We start from the raw sequence: 19297 nt of genomic DNA on the forward strand, positions 1-19297 counted from the left end.
TGGAGCATGTATTATTCATTCTGCTAACAAAGGTACAATCATTAGAATCATATACCATAAAAGACTGAAAAAGCAATCATAAACCACTTAAAAATAATAAGCTTTGATTATTGTTGACATAAAAGTATAATGTGCATACAAAAGTGTGTTTCTGAAAGAGTTAAAAAAATTAAAGACATTAGTTAAAGGAAGATTATAGAAAAATTATGACCAATTATTACATCTGGATGGTGGGATCATGGATATTTTCATTTTTTTCTTTTTTGTCACTGTGTTTTCTAATATTTTTGTAGTGCCTGTGACAAAGCTGATTATGTAAAAAATAAAATTTGTTTTTGGTTTTGAGTTACCTACTTTCATTCAAAAAATGCTGAGTGTTGGTTAATTTTACACTACAGAAATCATGTTTCAGTACAGCCAAATGCCTTTAGCTAAGCATAATTTTAGGAGGAAAGTCTTAAGGAAACAAATGGATAAAACTAAATTGGTGAAGAAAAGAATTTCATACCTTTTGAAGGATATATGGGGACATAATTTGCATTGAAAATTAGTAAACCTTCCCCCACTCCAATGAAAAGACAGTTTATTGGGGCACCTGGGTGGCTCAGTCAATTAAGCATTTGACTTTGGCTCAGGTTATAATCTCACGGTTCTGTGGGTTTGAGCCCCGTATCTGACTCTGCGCTAACAGAATCTGAAGCAGGTTCTGTGTCTCCTTCTCTCTGATCCTCTTCTGCTTGTGTTCTCTCTCTCTCTCTGTCTCAAAAATAATAAATAAATAAACATTTAAAAAACAAGACAAAATAAAAGAGAATTTATCTCTTTTGTCTATAAGGCAGATAGATGATACCAACAAATTAAGTCTTAAGGCATTGTGGGTATTGAATTTAGCAAAATCAAAATTCAAATCCAATCTCTCAAATTAAGTTTGAGATCCCAAATCAGTCATTTCATCTCTCTGAAACTCAGATTATTCTTTATATAAAATCTATGCAATAGTAGTAATTATTTTAAAGACACCTTAGCTGTCTTGAGGATTAATTAAAATAATGTATGTATGTAAAACACCACTGTGGGTTATTTTTGGAAGACTTATTTCCCTCTCTGCCCCTCCCCCACTCATGATCCGTCCCTCTGCCTCAGAAATAAATAAACATTAAATGCAATTTATCTGTAAATAAATTCTAGTAAAACACAGTAGTTTTTACTGGAGTAGCCCTCTCATAGTTAACCGACTCCAAACATGATGCAACAGTTACTGTATGGGTGTAAAGAGGGACCATACATAGGCAAGAACTGAAGGGCATTCAGCTGTTGGATGAAGGGTTGCTCAGACTGCAAGGTCACTGCAGGAGTGACATGATAACAGGAAGTACAAAAGAAATTGTTCTCGCCTGAACACATGGTTAAGGAAAACAATTTCCTTATAATGTACTTGCACTTTCCTCGTAAGTTTGAGATTGTTTCAAAGTAAAAATATAAAAAATGGAAATCTTTGAACTAAATATAAAGACATAGTTCGAAAATTAACTGATGGATTCAGGATTATGTAAAACTAAGCACAAGAAAGCTAGTGTGTCTCTATTATTAATAGGGCAAATTAGTTAAAAGTATTGTCAGTGATAGAGACATGTTAGTAGGTGATGCAAAGGAACAAGACTAATTTTCCTTAGTAAGGGAACTTTTGAAAGGTAGTTTTAGAAATGAATCACTACGCTTAGTGAATAAAATTGTGTGGTGTATAAATCTAGCCAGAGGCATCAAGCTAAAAGCTTGGCATCAAATTCCATCAGCTATAAAATCATCTTGTGGCAGTTAATATGGTAACAGTAAGGTCCTACTAGTAAATAAATAAATAAGCTCAGATATTATTATAGAACTCTCTTTCTCTCGGATATAATAGGGACATAGAGTAAGCATCCCTTTCTGACATGAATAACAATGCTATAAAACCAATTTTAACTTTAAAAATCTACACGGGAAGTTTTTAAAGGTAAATCCAAAAAGAACACTTTATCTGTTATGGTCCTATATACACAGTAAAACAGTGAATGGAGTTTTCCTAAGTTAGGGTGAAGTGTAGAGTTCTTTTTATATTAGATAAAGAATGTATTTTAAAACTTAGATTCTGATGGCAATGATTGGAATGATACAGTTGTTCTACTCATTCTTATTAGTGATCGTATGTTTAGAAATGGAATATACCATGGAGTGTGGCATTTTACTGTATATTATAAAACAAGCATTTTTAGATATATAGTATCTTCCTTTTTTCATATTCAAAATATATGCAAACCTGTATTCTTTTAAGTTCCATTCTTAAAATATCAAAAAGGAAAATGCTTCTAGACATTATGAAGAGGGTCAAAAGAACCCAGAATCATTTTGAAAAATGTTCATTTTTTCAAAATGGTTTTTAGGAACCAGCAGCTCTAGTATTTTGAACTTGTCTCAGTCTCATTTTCATAGGAAGTGAGTACGAGGAAAAGACAAGGGGCATTTCAGGCAGAAAGTTCTCTTCTTATTTTCTTACCACCAGTAGCAATTCACTCAAAGTTTTTTTCTATCAAAAGATGTATAAACCTATAAGCCTTGATTTTTGCTTCTTATTATGTGTGGTTCCATTAACTTTCATTCACTTTCCTCCCCAACTCTCCCACCCACCCCATCCCACCCGAAGATCACTGCTGAGCAAGTAGCTGTGTGTTATGTGCAGAAATGTTATCATATTTTATTACAGTGTGGAAAATCTCAAGTCACAACCATAATTACAGGGTGAGCCCTGACCAGCTATATCATTAACTTCCCTATCTGGCTTTCTGCAATACTTGAGTTGCTATCAATTCTCAGTTACTACCGTACCATACCAAATCCTTGATAGGGAACTCATCTTCTCACAGTTGCATCAGTTTGTTATTTTAATGAAAAACTTTCAAGTAAGGACTAGACATTTCTGAAATGACAGTTTCTAGTAACCCAAGATCGTAGCTACATTGATTCTGTATGCTGCAAAACCAGGAAGTCCCTGAGCCTGACTGTTTCAATCTTTTGTCCCCGTCTCAAGTCATTCTTTATTTTCTTACAATTCTCATTGTGATAATCCAATTCCATTTACATAAGTCTGGCTTTCACCTACATCAAGTGCTTTTTAATATCTCCTACATATTCCATTATATACATCCATGTATTATGAGTAAATTGTATTCAATTCAGTTTTGCTAATAAACTATAGAACAAACCGTAACTACTTATTTTTATAACACAAAAGATAGAGTATAAACAACTGAAAGAATTTGCCAAATATCACTGAAAAAAATTCCACAAATCTCTACCCTTGATAGTGTCCTTCACTAACATGACATCATAAGAGTATTCTGGGCTTGCTCCATAAAGGTGCCCTCTATGTAGTGCTGGATGAACTCCAGGTAGTTTAAATGCTGTTGTTGGCACAGTGTATAGATTTCTACGTCGTTACTTATTTTGACAGTGTGCTGACATGGAGTTGAGCCAAGGGACAAATCTTGGGCTGTACATGTGGCTCTGCCTGTGAGGGGCTGGGATGCTATGCCATTGTGTGTATACCTCACAAAAGAAAAAAAATGCCACAGACAAGACCATATATGTTGTAAGCTTTACTCGGGAATTTTTCACAACAGACTAGAAATTCTATTCTTTGTGAGTCTCCTATTTGAATGATGTGATGTCAAGTCTGACTTCAGTATATTTCCTGGTGTCATGTAGGTCTTGAGTGACACAGTTTTTCCTTCCTCTCACTCTCCTCCTCTTCTGGTTAGCTTACCTTGACTGGGTTCTGGTGAGCTTACCTTGACTGCCAGCCCCACTTCAGCAGCATGCATATTAGATGCCATTTCTCAGTTGTTGAGCCAGAGAAATACTGATTTAAAATTATTTTGAAACATCTCATTTTTTGCTATGTAATCACAGTTTCCTAAAGAGTAACATGTCCAAAAAAAGAAAAAAAAAAGGAAAAATAAGTCACTTATAAAGTATTTTATGTAGTAAGGTCTATAATAGACACATTTCACTATCTAAAATTGTGATGAGCTTTAAGATTAAATTTTTAAAAAGCACAAAATTCCAGACTAACAAGAAGGATTACTGGGTTCCTTATTGGCAATAAAGATTGGCTTGGCAAAAACCAAAAGATTAAAGTCATACTAACTGTACATACCTAGGTGTAATTAATGTCAATTAGAGTATGCTAGGATTTGTACTATGAAAACATATATAATAACTATGTGTTTCTAAAAGCATCATGCAAAGTGCCTTCATTTGATCTAACTACTTTTAAAATAACTTCTTTTGACAATGTTTAATCTTATTAAAGTGATATGTTCATCCCTTCAAAATTGAATTCCACTTCAGAGTTTGATTTAAAAAAAAAGTGACTGAAGTGACTACCATCTTCATAATCAAGAATTTCAGAAGATGTTTTATCTTTTTTACATAGGGGTATCAACTCTAGGTGCAATGACTTGAATTCTGAAATATCTTATTTTTAAAAACTACGTGTGGTAGCCTAAAAATCAGATCTGAGTTCTTGTCTAGTGATTGGTTTACAGACAATCAGAATGGGCTTAATGACCTTGGGCAAGTTATCATAACCAAAGGCAATCTAAATTCCCAGTATGGAGAGTTTGTATCAAATGAATTGTGACAAGTGACCTTCTTTTTCTTATCTACTGTGTCTGGGTTGACTTTACATATTTGGCTATCTTGATTGGGAGTATTAAATCTATGCAGTTGGCTGTGGAATAGGGTTCTTAACCTTGACACTTGGTATTTTGAGTCAAATAATTCTTTGTTTTAGGGACTGTCCTGGACATGGTAGGATGTTTGGCAGAATCCCTGGCCTCTTGTACCATATTTCAGTAGCAGTGAAAACCAAAATATAGCAAGCATAAATGGACCCAGATATTGTCAAATGCTCCCTGGAGGCAAAATCAGCCTTGGTTGAGAACCACTGCTGTTAGAAGGAAAAGAAGTCTTGTCACATATAAATAGCTTAAATGTACTATTTTTTTCGAATATATTTGTTCAATCTCTGATACTCCAATGCTGTATTAGTTGACATTGGAAAGAAAGTGTGATTTCCACCAATCATTATTTCATTTCAGATGTAATAAATCATGTGATTCTCTGATATTCAGAAGGAAATGTATATTTATTAATTACCAATATGTCCACACACTGGTTATCAGTTTCAAACTATTTTGCTTAAATGCTTTTACTGATTATTATTTAGTATTGAAGGAGATACTACAGAATAATTTAAAAACTTTTACAAAACTGCATATGATAGGATATGATAAAAATTAGGCCTGAGCTCATCATTCAGTAGTAATCATAAGACTCAAATAGAAAAACATATATTTTTTAAAATTTTTCTTAAGTTTCAACATTTCTTAAATTCCTTTCATTTACTGAATTGCATTTCTAGAGCTTAAAGGAAGTCAAACTGCATTTTGGGGAAGAATCACTTTTTTAAAACTTATTGTGTTTAGATATCAAGATATTGATTATTGAACACTTATTTTCTAGGCAACATTGCTTCAGTTTTCACATTAATATATTTTTCTTAAATTTTATTAAAAAAACATTTTTAGTGTTTAGTTTTGAGAGAGACAGAGCATGAGTGGGGAGAGGCAGCGAAAGAGGGAGACACAGAATCCAAAGCAGGCTCCAGGCTCTGAGCTGTCAGCACAGAGCCCGATGTGGGGCTCAAACTCAGGAACTGTGAGGTCATGACCTGAGCCGACCTTGAACACTTAACTGACTAAACCACCCAGGCACCCCTCACGTTAATTTCTTAAAATAAGTTTATTCAGTGTAAATAACTTGTTAATAAAAATAACGTACATTCACTTTTCAGAAATAAGGTATGGAAAATATGGAACTTTTTGCTTGTCTTCAAAGGATTACCATTAGCTTAAAATGTGACTTTTAACTTTCTGGCTGTTATGCTGATTCCATTAATGTAGGAACCCAATCTGGAAAATGAATTTGCTATATTACAATTAAAGGTGACCATTGAATACCCATATTGATTTACGCTGAAAAAATAAGTGAATCAACGTATATGTTTGAAAAATAGCAAATCCAGGGTGGGAAGCATTATCTTCCTGGACTATGATGTAAAAAATGTAGTCTCATAGGGTGCAAGACAGCCTCTCTGCTTCTTACCAAATAAATCTGTTACATAATTTTGGTGAATATACAGTCAGATTAAAGAGAATGAGACAGTTCAAGTAAATACCTACAAGCTGACCATCCATATATTCATTTATTATACAAAATTAACCAAGCATCTAAAATGTGGAAGCATCTGCCTAGTGTTGAGAATATATTGATGAGAAAAAGACTTTTTATGAAATGAATATTGGTTGATTAGGAAATTCTCTACCCATATACTGCTAATGATTAGGGTAAATTCTAAACATATTAAAAATTAACAACATTAAATTATGACAATACAAAACATTACATATTTTTAACTTCTGATCTTGAAATAATTATGGATTCACAGGAAGTTGCAAAGACAATACAGACAGGTCCTGTGTACCATTAACTCAGTTTTCCCTTATATAACTGAAGTTGACGAAGATTCTCCTAGACCCCAACTCTTGCCAGGCTCCTCTAAGACGTCTTTTGGAGTAGGCCTCCACCTTGTTCAAGACCAGACTTGAACAAATACTAGCATAGTTTCTAACAGGTAAAGGCCCCATCCCTAGGAGGATGTTAGCCTCCTTTCAAAGGCCTTCCTGGGAAAACTCAAGGTTGCCAAAAGACACTATTTCTTCCAGCCAATACATGAAGATCAGCCTTTGTCTTCTAGTCTCCTAGTCTCCTTAGTGGGGGTGGGAGGAAGACCCTAACTTTATTTAATAAGTGCCCGCTCAGCAAACCCAGATGAGTTTCAGATAGACCACCCCCTCAGCTTTTTGTAATTTTTTACTTTCCTAACTCTACTGAGCCCCTGCTTATCTCCTTCACTAATCTCTCATTCTTCCTTTTAAATACCTAGTCACCTCTGAAGAAACTGAAGTCCAGGTCAGTTCATGTTGTACTCTTTTGCCTATTGTGATAGTACATACTAATTAAAACCTGTCCTTACCATTTTAACTAATGTCAGACTGTATCTTTGACATAGTCAATATCAAAACCAGGATAATGACATTGGTACAATCCGTAGACCTTATTCAGATTTTACCAGTTTTATTGGCACTTGTGTGTGTGTGTGTGTGTTTATGCAATGTAATCACATGCAGAGCCACATAACCACTGCCACAAATGATACCTAACTGTTCCATCACCATCAATTGCCTCTTGCTACCCCGTTATAGTCAAACCTTTTTTCCCTGCAACTTCTTCCAACACCATTCCTATAGTTTTGCCATTTAAAGAATGTAGATAAACATCATCATGCTGTATATATTCTTTTGAGATAGGCTTTTTTCTTTCAGCATAATTCCCTTGAGATTAATCAAATTGTTGCGTGTACAAATAGTTTGTTACTGTCCATTTTTAAGCAGTGTTCCATGAAATGGACCCATCACAGTCTGTTTAGCCATTAACCTGTTGAAGAACATTTGGGGTGTTTTCAGTTTGAGGCTACCACAAATAAAATATCACATGCCTGTTTTTGTATCAACATAAATTTCCTTTTCTCTGGGATAAATGGCTAGTAGTGAGATTGCTGAGTCACATGGTAAGGGTATTTTTAGTTTTAATTGTTGTTGTTCTTTCCTAAGAAACTGAAAAAAAATTTTTTTTCAGAGTGGTTGTATCTTTTTACATTCTCACTACCAATTGATGAGAAATAATTTCTCTGTATCCATGCCGGCATTTGGTGACATATGGCATTTTATGACGGAGTAATTAGCCTCATTCTGGTGAGACAGTTCACATTAACAGTACATTTATAAGATATTATTAGAGTTTATATTTATATAAATGATAAATTTAAAATACCGCAAATTTGCAAATAAAATATACTGTAAAGTGAAATAGAAGAATGTGTTATTCTTCAGATTATAATGTGTTGCTGCATATGCTTTTAATGTAATTGACAGTACACAGACACAATTTGCAGAATTGCATTAGAACAAATAACACTGCTGTTATTTGGAAAGTTTAAAATAAAATAGTCTCAAAAATTGAAGAATACCAAGCTACGGTAAATTACAAATTTGGCTTAGGGGGGCTGTCGTGCTGTCTAAACAACATAAAATGCAGTAAGCATTTGACAATTATTCATCTTTGACAATTTAAAAATTCTTTAACTAATAGTCAAAGTGGATTAAGCAGTCTATGGTGTGGTTTCCCCCTAGTGATATTTTTCTCTACTACTCTGATTTTTAGACCCATTCAAGTCCCACTGTCGCTTACATGCTTAATTCAATTCAACATTTTGTGTTTAGTTACTATGAAATGCTGGAGTATAACTGTATATCACCCTATGTTTTTTCATTAATTTTTATGTGGAAGAAAATTAGTATGTTTGCATAATACACATTTGCATATTTACATGATAGCATATGTATGTTTGTGTAAACCTATACCTATATGTATAATACACACACTTCCATATGCATACAGATATGTGTGCATTTTTCCCCAATAAAAATAGCCAGCATGTATCTGGCATTTTGTATTTTTCAGGTATTGTTAAACAGTTTAATAGGTATACTATCTCCTTAATTATCAAACCATCATATAATATATTTTAAAGTGAAGGTTCAGAGTTGTTAAGTTTGAATTGAGAAGTCACATAATTACATTATTATCCACTACACCATTTTTTATTAACTTGAACAGGAAGAGGGAAAAAACAAATTAGAATAAATTAGTCACTAAATTAAAAGTGATGTTGAGCTGAATTGCAGCTCTGATAGATGGATTGGCAACTCCCCCCACACCCGCCTTACCCCTCAAATTCACACACACACTGAATGATTTTCTTTTAGAATCTAAAAGACTGTTTTATGCACTTGAAAGTGTTTACACTTCTGGTTTTTATATTTTCCTTATTGTTATAGATATTAGTTATTTATAAAATTCAATGATAAAAACCTACTGCCAAAAATTCCTGCTTTGAATATTTCTGAATTTATGCATAAATCCACACTGGTTGTACATTCTCCAATTCTTTATTTTTCAGTGAATCTATCTTAAAGCTTCAGTTTCTCCATATTTGACTCTCCTGACTCTACTAATTACAAATTACACATTTACATTTAGTCACCTGTGTGAAAGACTAGTAGGCATTTTGCTTCTTCTGTAATGGTGTCTAAATCAGTTGTTATTTTCAGTGATTCTTTTTGTACTATTGACACAAATAAATTGGCATATTTTTTTTTTAATTTTTTTTTTTCAACGTTTATTTATTTTTGGGACAGAGAGAGACAGAGCATGAACGGGGGAGGGGCAGAGAGAGAGGGAGACACAGAATCGGAAACAGGCTCCAGGCTCTGAGCCATCAGCCCAGAGCCTGATGCGGGGCTCGAACTCACGGACCGCGAGATCGTGACCTGGCTGAAGTCGGGCGCTTAACCGACTGCGCCACCCAGGCGCCCCTAAATTGGCATATTATATGTGGCAAATAGTTTATCTAGAAAATCATACCCTGAAAAGAGATCTCTGGTTTTCATTTTAAAAAGAGGGGGTTAAGAAGTGTCACAGTTTACATCAAATAGATGTTTTAAAGCTCATTAATTTTGTTTCTTCAACATTGTGGGAAGCCAATGCAACTAATGCAGTAGCAATGAATTTTAATGCTCAAAAGGAAGATATCGAAAAGCATATTGACTACAGTTAATAATACTGTATTGTATATTTGACATTTATCGAGAGTTTATGTTAAGTGCTCTCACTACACACACACACACACACACACACACACACACACACACTGAACTTTGTGAAGTGACAGACATGTTAATTAGGTTGATTATGGTAATCAGTTCACAATGGATACGAATATGAAAACATCACATTGTACACCTTAAACATATGCAATTTTTATTTGTTGAGTATACCCTCAGTAAAGCAGGGGAAAAGCCCCGTATTGTATGACAAGCCTCTACAGTGACTTCCTAGGGTCCTGGTGTTGGCTCCCTTGTGTAAACCCTTCTCCTTGATTACTCTTAAGTCCCACCCTGAGGATACAGTTTGCCTTCTTGGGCGATAATTTTCCCGTGGGTTGTTACTTTGCCTTGATTTGGTGGTTTGCATTTACACCAGCCAAGTGTTCATCTTTTTTTTTTTTTTCACTTTACCTAAGGTTTTTGTATGCAATTCTCAATCCTTTAAGAGATAACAACAAATTTTGGGTTTCTGTCCGGTGGCAACAGTGGGCCCCACGACCCGTCACTGTGCGAGGGCGTCTGAGGCCCTGAGGCCGGAAACCCAGGTGGACGAGAGGCGGGGCGGGAGCACGAGGAGGGCTGCGGGCGGTGCAGCGGCAGCACCAGCATGTCCTCGGCCCAGCAGGGGGCCGCATCTCAGTGTCTCAGGCCTATGCTCCACCATCTGCCTACCCTCCCACTCGTCTCGGTGGTGTCTCAGCTCCACCTCAGAGCCGAGCTCTTCCTGCCGCGGGTCAGGCAGGTGGTGGTGGTTGCTGAGCAGTCTTGAGGGTGAGGCCCGAGGTGGCCGCCAGCAGGGCGACGCCGGGAAGAGCAGAACCTATTGGCCCCACGTGGGTTTAGGCCCAGAAGACTGACCCGGCCGGTGCCCCGAAGGAGCAGCTTACCGTTCTCAGTGAGGACCCGATCCAGCAACAGCAAGGACTTGAGGCAGTTCATCAAGGCTGCGAGGCTCTCTTCTCCGCAAGAGGACAAACCAAAGAGATGCAGGCCACGCCCATGATGTGTGATGTCATGGGAGCCTCCATCTTGCTGGCGGACCGCTCCAGGGGGTCTTTGCTGGCTTAGTGAAGCAGGTGGCCGCGTTGAGAAAGACTGTGTGCCCAGGAACTGGGGGCAGCCTTGAGGAGCTGCAGGTGGCCTCCAGGAGCAGAGAGTGACCTCCAGTCAGTAACCAGCAAGAAGCTGGGGCCCTCAGTCCGCCAACTGCGTGCAAATAATTCTGCCAACAGTCTCTGTCCACGAGCCTAGGAGTGGACTCATCCATTCAAACCACAGTTGGGGGACACCTTGATGTTGAGACCCTAAGCAGAGGACACAGGTAAGCCATGCCCAGATGACTGACCCGCAGAAATGGTAAGAAAATACATATCTTCTGTTGTAAGTTGCAAATAGACTTTGGTGATTTTGATGCAACGATTGAAAACGAATATATATATTCTCTGTCCCTGTCTCTCTCTCAAAAATAAATATACATTCAAAAAAAAAAAAAAAAAAACAACTTACAAAAAGGGAGGGGGGGGGGCTCCTGGTGGCTCAGTCATTTGAGTCTGGACTTGAGCTCAGGTCATGATCTGGTCTGTGAGTTCTAGCCCCACATCAGGCTCTGTGCTGACAGCCCAGAGCCTGGAGTCGGCTTCAGATTCTCTCTCTCTCTCCCTCTTTCTCTCCCTCTCTTTCTTTCTGCACCTGCCCTGCTCACGCTCTGTTTCTCACTCTCTCAAATAAACACTAAAAAATAAAAACAAAACAAACCAAAACTAATATATATGACTTTAGGCTCGAAATGAAAAAAGATAACTTTCTAAAATATTTTGTAGTTTATATTCTCAGTAACAGGTTTCAGTGAAGGAAAAGAGGCTTTTTAAAAAAGGTAATCAAAAAAAAAAAAAAAAAAAAAAAAAAAAAAAAAAAAAAAGGTAATCAACTGCTTAGTTTGTATTAAATTACTCTCAAATAGGAGAATCATGGAAAATAAACCTGGGAGAGATGACACATCTTCAGCCCCACAAGGAGATTAAACTGGAAGCAGATTTTAATAGCTAACTGACAAATAATGGTTATTTATCCTGGTGAGGAGTTCATTTCAGAGGCAAGAGAAATTTCTACATTTCAAGGCAAATTACAAGAGCTATTAGGTAACCTGTTAGGAATTTTAATGGGGGTTATCAGTTCAAATGCCCATTGTGGCCACGAGGTAATATAAATAAATGAGGTGTGGCAAGAATAAATGCTTATGCAATCATCATGTAAATGGATGCTGCTGCTAACTAGGGGTATGTGCCCTACTGAAAAAGATAGCTTTATGCACTGTCCATGTCCAGCAGTTACCATGTGGGATTGAGTCTGTTCTTAGCTGAGCTTTTCATCTTTGTAGGAGATTGCAGAAGTAGGTGTTTGTAAATATCAAGTAAAAGATATAATTTTAAAACATGTTTAAAAATATGTATCTGGAGGGCAGTTTTTTGTGGCTTCTGGTTTACCACAACATTGCTTTGTAGAATGGAACACCAGGGAATAGCCAAAGGAAAGTGAGTCAAAGAAAATCTTCAACTAGGAAAGGAATGAATCATTTTCCTTATGCTGAAAATACTGGATCAAAGATATGTTTGGAGAAATACTACACCAAGATGACAAAATCACCAAACATGGAGGGATGATGTCGGATCAACAATTTTGCAATAGCTGAGGCACCTGGGTGACTCGGTTGGTCAGGTAGGCATCCGACTCTTGATTTTGGCTCAGGTCATGATCTCCTAGTTGTGAAATAAAGTCTTGCCTCTGACTCTGCACCGAGCATGGTGCCTGCTTAAGATTTTTTCTCACCCTCTGCCCTCTCCCCTGCTTGTGCACTCTCTCTCTCTCTCTCAAATAATAAATAAATAAATAAATAAATAAATAAATAAATAAACGACTTATTTTTTATTTTTTATTTTTTGCGGTAGAACTCAGAAAAGGATAGGCTGCCATTCACCCATTTGGGAAGGACGGGGGAAAGTAAAAAAGATAAGAAGGAATTAGTGCTTATATCAACTGCATTAGTGCATTACTGCTTATTTAATTATTTAATCATCTACTTATATATGCTGCCTGCTTTGTCCTATAGTATACTATTAAAGATGAAAAATATTAAATCAGCGTATTTATAGTCAACTGTTACTAACTCTGTGGCCTTAGAATTTACTGGTATGCACATAAAATTGGCCTTAAGATAGAATAACATCTATTAACTTGAAACCAGTGAAATAACTGCACATATAAAGGGAGGGATTATAAACAATATCAGCAGAGATAGAAATACTGGACAAATGTGGGTGGATCATGGTATGAAGTGGAATCATCTAAGGATACACTCCCTGGCAAATTGCTATGAAATTTTGATATCCACATTCTTCCTTCCAGAGTATAGTGCCACCATCTCTGCAAACATTTTTGCTGCCCTTAATTTATTACTATGAGAGAGTCATTTTGAATATATCAAACAGAATGTAATACAGGTGTAGGACTTTTGACTTTGATCACCATGCAGATTTGATTATAAGCATCTGGGTACAGCACTGTAATGTCTTGGAAACAATTTGTTGTCATATGTGACCAGATTGTGCACTAATTTGAGTGTGGATGATATGTAAAGTTTGCCTCTATTTGTTGGGTCTCATTACTAGCCGCTATTTTAAGACTTTGATGTTGCTTCTAAGAATCACCTCTGTAAAATTAGATTTGCATTTAAGCCAGCTGGAATTATTCAGGAATAGATTTCAGACAGGCAAAGAACAGCTGGAATACTGTTCTTCCTACATGGGGTGCCAGGGAAGATGTATGGTTGGGTGTCATACAAGTATAGGAGGTGTTCAATGGCAGATGCCTGTTTTTTAAAAATAATACGATGTAGCAGAATAATGTTGATATATTATGCCTGAACTTTTCTTTTCCTTCAAAAATAGAGTGTTCTAATGATATCTGTCTAATAATAGCCTGAGTTTTTAAGATTTTAATTGAAGAATAAAATACATTAAAAGTTATGGAAGTCATACGTGGGGAGTTTATTTTTCCAAAGTAAACATGTCCATATATGTAATCAACACAGTGATCAAGAACCCGAGGACATCAGTGGCAAAACTCAGGGCATTTCCAGTTATCCACACTCATCTCCAGAGATAATCACTATCCTAATTTCTAGCATCGTGGGTTAGCTTTTACCAGTTTTAAAACTTCTATAATTGAAATTTTACAATTTTTACTTTTTGTCTGGCTTCTTTCTGGCAATATTATGTGTGTGTTATTTAATCACATTACTGCATGTAACATGTTTTGTTTTCTTTTTTTGCTTTTATGTTATTATATAATACTGCATTGTGTTCTCATCCCAAAATATATGTGCTCTACTATTGCAGGAGAGTTGTTCATATCCGTTTTGGGGTGATAACAAATAATGCTTCAATAAATATACATATATATCATTTTGTCATATTTTTATTCATTTGTGATTGAAATGTGCCAGGGAGTAGAAGTGCTGGTTCTGGAAGGTACATAATCATCTAATTTATAAGATACTGCTGTGAAAAGGAGTAAAGGAAACTTGATTTAAAATAGAGTCGAGAAGCCATGAAGGGAGAGGTCTTATGCAGGTACCATTTGTTTCAACTCACATGACCAGTTGGAAGAAGGAAGATTTCTACATGCCTCAGTAACAGCAAACTGCCCACCACTGACAGCCAGTGAGAAACTGCCATAAACTCAAACTCTCATTCTCTTCCAATGAAATGTTCAAAATAACCCTCTGTATTCCTCCTAGAACCTAATAAATTCTAGCGTCCTCTTTGTCTCTTTGGACTTGCCTGTGGTTTGCCATAGTTTGCTTGTCCTGAATTGCAATTCCTCTGCTATTCTTGAATAAACTCATCTTTGCTTAATTAGCAAATTACCATTTGTTTTATTTAAGGTTGACATTGCTAAATAGTTTTTCATAATGATTGGATACATATAGAATCCTACCAGGTTTAGCATAAATATTACCACCATATCCACAATTTGTTATTTGTTAGGTTTCTGAATTTTATTAATTTCTGTTGGCATGTTTACCATTGGGATTTAAATTGGATTTTCCTGATGGCTCACAAGTTTGAGTAACTTTTTCATGTCTCGAGGATATTTTACATATTCTTTTTTCTCAAGTGCCAATTTTCCATCAGCTTCATTGTTGATGCTATAGCTTCTTGGATTTCAAAATATTTAGATTTCCATATGAACTTTAATTTTTTTGTATTTATTTATTTTTGAGAGACAGAGAGAGACAGAGTGTGAGCAGGGGAGGGGCAGAGAGAGAGAGAGAAAGACACAGAATCTGAAGAGGCTCCAGGCTCTGAGTTGTCAGCACAGAGCCCGATGCAGAGCTGGAACTCACAAGCCATGAAATTGTGACCTGAGCTGAAGTCGGACGCTTAACCGACTGAGCCACCCAGGAGCCCCATATGAACTTTAGAATGTACTTGCCATATTCCAAAACAAAACAAAACAAAATTCTGTGATTTTGAGAATGCCTTCAATCTATAGAGAAATTTTGGGAGAATTGACACTTATAAACATTCAGTATTCCAATTCATGAACATTTATAGTGAAAGCATTTATGCTTCATTCATTTTCTGTATTTTGTAGTTTTCCAAGTGGAATGTTTGAACAATGTTCATTAGGTTTATTTCTAGGTATTGAAGTTTCTTGAGGGTATGGTGAATGGTCTCATTTATTAATTTCATTTTGAATTATTATTATTTTTTTAAAGTTTATTTATTTTTGAGATATAGAGACAGAGCGTGAGTGGGGGAGGGGCAGAGAGAGAGGGAGACACAGAACTTGAAGCAGGCTCCAGGCTCTGAGCTGTCAGCACAGACCCCAGCCTGTCATGGGGCTCAGACTCATGAGCTATGAGATCATGACCTGAGCCAAAGTCAGACACTCAACCAACTGAGCTACCCAGGTGCCCCAATTTTAAATTATTTTAATGATATATTGAGCTTCATTTGAATTCATTCAGCACACTTCATAAATTCAATTATTGATACCAATTGTTTTGGGCAGATTATTTTGAAATTTTTATGTATAGTATCTTGAGTCTGGAAAAATGACATTTTCATTTTTTCCTCTTTAATCTTTGTGTTCTCCATTTCTTAGTCTTGCATTATTGCATTGGATAAGAGTTAGTTTTAAAGACAATTTGTAAGAATGGACATTTTGTTTCCATTCTTAGGGAAAAACCCCTACCATTGAATATATTGAATGCTGACAATTTTTGATAGTTACATGTAGGAAGCAGAATTCTATAAGGGTCCCAAGGTTTCTGGCTCCTGATATACATACACCTCCCATTTATTTTAAAAAAAGTACCCTAACTTTATTTTAATCTAGTTTGCTAACAGATTTTATCACCAGTGAATGTTAAATTATATCACATTAGTTGTCTGTACCTCTTGAGATAATCTTTTTTTCATTTTCTCTTTATGTTTTGAGTTAAAGTTTTGTAACTCTTACCTTCTCTTGGAATTAAACTTCACTTGGTCACTACACTTAAATTATTCTTTTCACATATAGCTTGATTCAGTTTGCTAATATATTGGTTAGGATTTTTCATCTATGATTATGATAGAGGTTGTCTGCTGATTCTCATTCTCTTGATATCCTTGTCAGATTTTGGAATCAAGAATTTGCTGACCTCATAAAGCCAAGGGGGAAAGAAATATGTGTATGTGTATAATTTGGCAGAGAAAACATCTTGGATTTGATAATTAGAAATATTTAGTTATATATTTATATTTTAGTAGATACTGGACTACCCAGTTTTTCTATTATTTATTCTGGTTGGAATGTTCTTTAATTTTTGTCTCGGCAGCCCATAATCTGTGAAAGCCAAAATTTGTGCTCAGCTTCTTAGCCCATTATCAGTTACTTTCTGTTGGAATTTCCAGCTCCCACTTAAATTTGGCAAATGCTTTGAAAGAATTCCTTTCACATTTTCTATTGAACTATCAAATGAAAACAAAAATAAAATAAAATACTGCCTTATGTTAAAAAGTATATTCATTACAAAGAGTTTATCAGTAGTAAATTTAGTTGTAATTGACTGTATTTCTAACCTGAACCCATGTTGGCTTGAACTAGTTTTGGTTGATGTTAATTAGTGAAGAAAAGTGTAATTAAAAATTTTTTTAATGTTGATTTTTGAGAGAGAGAGAGACAGAGTGTGAGCGGGGGAGGGGCAGACAGAGAGGGAGACAAGGCATCCTAAGCAGGCTCCAGGCTTTGAGCCATCAGCACAGAACCCAATGCAGGGCTAGAATTCAGGAAACATGAGATCATGACCCGAGCCAAAGTCTGACACTTAACCAACTGAGCCACCCAAGTGCCCTCAAAAGAGTAATTTTGTATCTCACCACTACTCTGCTTTTGTTCCTTAATTCTGGGAGAAGAGTGATTACCTGGACACATCCTCCACAATTAACTTTGCTACCTAAGCATCTCCAAATTTTCTTACTCAAAAGTTATTTATTCATAAGAGCATTGCTCTCACAGTCAAGGGAACCATAAATTCCAACTGTGTGGGGTGACAACAGATGATCAAATAAATAAATGATGAATAAATCTTAGCAGATACCATCATGAATAGATTCTAAGGAACAAGGATTATATGTTCACTCTTCACCAATGCCTTAGCACTATGGAAGATCCCAGGATTACATGGAACCTCTGGGGAGACCAAGGTTAGGATAAATTGACTGATAAACTCCTAAATTCATTGAGATTAAATTTCCACCAACTGACAATTTAAAGATTAAATTGGATTACAGAGAAGACTTTAAAAGTTACATTTTTGGACACTTGAGTTAGAGATCTATAATCACACCACACATATATGTACACACACAACTTGTTTTTATTGTAAATATTGAATATAGCATTTCTATTATTTGTGTTTTTTTCCAGTTAAATCCTCACAGTCTCATTTCCATTTTAGTACATATAGATCTGTATCATTATTTTGAAATACCTCTAAGTGTTTTATAACATAGACATAATATATTTTATCTAACAATCACCCTAGAGATGGGTGCTAGGAGCATTTCCTGTTTTTATTATCACAGACGATATTGCGAGATGTTTAGTAACTGCTCCTTTTATTTCTGTAGGAAAAGTGGATTTCTGGTCAAAAGGAATATGCATTCGTGACTACCAGATAATTCCCTAGATTCAATAAACAACTGATGATTGTTTTCCAAAATTTATTGAGAACTTCATTTTTACTATTTTTTCTGTAGTCAGTAATTAGCTACATGAAATCTAAACTAAGTTATATATAGAGAAAATTATTCTTCATTTCAGGTAAAATAAGAGGGACTGTTTATATTTTTACATACTGTGCTCTGTTTTAATAGTTAATCTTGGTCTTTTTAAAAAATTCTTCGGTTCTAAAATTAAGGTTACTAATAAGCCTTTCAATAAACAGAGTTCCCTAACGACAGATTTCTAGTCTCAATAGTCTTCCTTTGCTCCAGGACATGTTACTAATTACATATCTTCTTTATTTAAATCTTTAGCAGCCTAAATAATACTTTCTAAGGAGTTAACTATGAACACCTTGAACAATAAGTTCTCAGCACAAGCATCTAATTTAACTTTACTAAATATTCACATTTTAGTTGCTTATAACTGGCAACTATCTGATGTTTCAAATGCTTCTTCCTGCATCAGTGTGAACATCAAGATGTGATAAACTCAAACTTAACTAAAAATTTGTAAAATGATGATGTATTTTACCCAAGAATAATTTCTATTTTTTAGTTTTTTTTTTTTTTTAATGTTTATTTACTTTGGAAAGAGAGAGACAGAGCGTGAGTGGGGGGAGGGACAGAGAGAGAGGGAGACACAATCCAAAGCAGGGTCCAGGCTCTGATCTATCATCACAGAGCCCTACACAGGGCTCGAACTCAGGCACTCTGAGATCATGACCTGAGCCGAAGTCAGAAGCTTAACTGATGGAGCCACCCAGTCACCCCTACCCAAGAGTAATTTCTACTTGTTATCAACTTCACAAATAAATATTAGATCTCAAATGAACATCTGTTTATGGTAAAGTGGCTAATAAAAAATGCCTACAGTTAGAATGGAGGAAATATTTTCACATTTCTTCTAGCATTTTAATGGAAAGTTTATATGAAATATAGCAATTTTCATGAGAATATTTACATGCAGTGTTGTAAATGCTTGATTTGAAATATTTTGCTAAAATTTGTGTCCTCTTTTTTTCTGCGTAATCATTCATAATATAATTAAACAATACGAGAATGTTATTTTTGAGATCTACTTTATGAATGGAAACAATATTTCAAAAGATAGTATATTATTTGTTTGTTTCAATGCTG

The 19297-nt window shown here is 35.6% G+C and overlaps 1 long non-coding RNA gene across 1 annotated transcript; it reads right to left on the reverse strand.

Annotated features, from left to right (window-relative positions):
• Window positions 1-10024: 10024 nt before the first annotated feature.
• Window positions 10025-16555, reverse strand: LOC147584665 (uncharacterized). Its single transcript, XR_015255719.1, has 2 exons — window positions 16413-16555; window positions 10025-11017 (listed from the first exon to the last, which is right to left on the reverse strand). It is a non-coding gene; the product is annotated as an uncharacterized LOC147584665 (long non-coding RNA).
• Between the last annotated feature and the right edge of the window lie 2742 nt (window positions 16556-19297).

Source organism: Puma concolor, chromosome A1, assembly GCF_028749965.1.
Source record: "Puma concolor isolate L17-30 chromosome A1, mPumCon1.1.hap2, whole genome shotgun sequence".
NCBI classification, from domain to species: Eukaryota; Metazoa; Chordata; class Mammalia; order Carnivora; family Felidae; genus Puma; species Puma concolor.